This window comes from Ipomoea triloba, chromosome 11 (genome assembly GCF_003576645.1).
Source record: "Ipomoea triloba cultivar NCNSP0323 chromosome 11, ASM357664v1".
Classification (NCBI taxonomy): Eukaryota; Viridiplantae; Streptophyta; class Magnoliopsida; order Solanales; family Convolvulaceae; genus Ipomoea; species Ipomoea triloba.
In genome coordinates this window covers 14,573,976-14,576,620 of record NC_044926.1, presented here as the reverse complement: position 1 = coordinate 14,576,620, position 2,645 = coordinate 14,573,976, and positions in this window count along the sequence as shown.

The window sequence follows — 2,645 nt, the reverse complement described above, 5'->3', positions numbered from 1 at the left end:
ACCAAGCTATATGCCGATGCATAGTCCCAGTGGGCAAATTATGATCATAGTTTAGCATTTTATCCTAATTAACCCTTCTAATATAACAAAATTGCCTGTGGGCTAAATTTCGTCATATAACGCAGAGTTAAGTACAAGGTTTCTTGCCTAAACTTTATGTGATTAATTCTCAATATGTAATTTCAGTAAATTAAAGATGCTGTGGCTATTCTTTAATGAATTGAAATCAAATCACAATGGCAAGGGTATTTAAAGCCTAATCAAACAAATTAAACCAAAACATGATGGACAATCCTTAGGTATACTCTCAGGAAAGTTGGTTGGTGCTAAGGCTCCATTAAAAACCAACTCCTTAGACAGAGTAGCGTCGCAAGGGGACTAGTAGCAATATGGCTAAAGGCACTATGGCAGTTTCAACCAGCAAGGCATTTTAAGCTAGGGCCATAAAACTAGTGTTCCTCCCCAAGAAACTTCCCTAAATCATGTGTTCTCATATTTGAAGTAAAATCGTTTGATTGATCTATATAAATGTAGATTGACCTAAGGATAAGGCTTTTAAAAAAAGGTAGTACTATGAAAAGTTTTATGTACTTTATGTGCTTTGAGATCCTCCAAAAGAAGTGGAGTATTGACTGAAAAAGTAAGAATATGCATAATCTATTCTTAAAGGCACTAAAACATGCATAATAATCATATAATTCAGTCCTAAAAGGCTCTAAAATTCAATCTTAATGAACATGCTTTTCTATAGATATAAATATAACAATCAAATAATATAATTAGTGCAATAAAGAAAAACATATATAGCATGCTCAGATTATGCATATTACGAACTCAAACTCCACAATTAAATATTTAAACTGTAACACTGAATACAATTTAAACCGAATATTCAATATTAAAATTAAAATTCAAACAAATTAAAACAAATAATTTGTTCAAAATTGAATAATAATTTAATTATGAATTTAATACCGAAAAAACTGAATGCATTAATATTTCAAAACAAGCAATTATCATACATTACTACATGCCATAAATAATATACAAATTAATTAAGGTAATATTAATATGGCAATATTAAACCAAATAATTACCACTTACCAAAATTAATAGGTATAATATTACTATATATTTACAATTTGCCAATAATATATACTATTAATTGAGGTCATATAATATGGTAATATTAAACCTAATAAACTTTACCATACCACAATTAATATATGCTTATGAAATAACTCAAATAAGGCAAATAAATATTTATGGCAAATTAAATAAAGAAGGATAATTGCATTTAATTTAAAATGAGAAATCAGCATACCAATCACCTCTTCTGCGTACGTCACCAACCTAACGCCGATGAAGAAGCAGCGACCGTAGGAAGACGCCACAACCGGCCAATTGTCGCCGTTGCGGCAACGTCGTCACCAGAATCCGAAAAACAGAACCACCGCCGACAGAGACGCAGTCCGGGAAGAAGCAGGGAAAAATCCAGCACCAGCAGCCGTCTAACGAACCAGCGCCGTCCATCAACTGCACCGCCGACGGCCGTTGACCATAGCCGAACCGCCGCCCGTTACTGTCGTCTCCATAGCTGCCGAGCCGAACCGAACAGAATGGCAGAGGAAGACGAAGAATCGCAGAGGCAGATCTACGAGGCAGTGTTCGTCGCCTACGACGATCTGAGCAGCGCCGATCGAAGCATCCTCCGTCGTTATCCACGTACGCTGTGCGTCGCCGCCCACCGTTGTCCTCAGCCGTGACGCCTCCTGAAGCCCGTCGCCTACGAACGCCTGCCGTCGATCCGTCTCCATCACCGGAAACCACCGCCACCGCTGACGCCCTTATGGAGAGGAGAACGCGAAGATGCAGATTGAAGAAGGAGAGGGACCAGCCCATCTCCTCCGCATCTCGCTGCTCCGCCGACGCCGCGCCATTGCCCGGGACTCCAAGTCGCACGCCATCGCCCTCGAGCTCACCGTCGTGTCTCACGGCAACCTCGTAACAGGAGGGAAAAACGAAACCGGCAAACATGGCCAAAAACGACGGAAGAAAAAGGAGAAAAAAAATTCAGAAAAAACTGATTTTTAAAAAAAAAAAAAAATATTTCAACAATCCAAAAAATCATATACAAAAAATACTTAATGTATATGAAATTAAAGTTGATTTTTAGGCAATACAATCAACCAGGCAATAACCAGACAGAGATTATAAAGGCTCTTGATACCAAATGTAAGATCACAAAATATTGTCTAATCATATACATAATGAAACTACGAGTAAACTAACCTCGTAATAGCGGAAGCATAGACCGTGTTCATCTCCAGCCATAGTCAATGCCTTGTTGTGTTGCCTGTGTTAGTCGTTTTGTCTCACACTTGACTCAGAATCCTAGATGGTGTCCTGGTATTTTCTAAGCAGTGTAAGTACGATGTCTGTAGGTGTCTATATGATTGTGTGTCCTGCATCCCATCAATGCAGGCTTATATAGGCATATGGTGGATTGGACTAAACCTAGATGTCCAATCCAACCTATAGCTTAATGGGCCTAACCCACTTGCACCATAGTATTAAGGCCCATATTGGGAAAGGTCTTACATAGTAATCCATTGAAGTATAAGTATACTGCTTATTGTGTATTC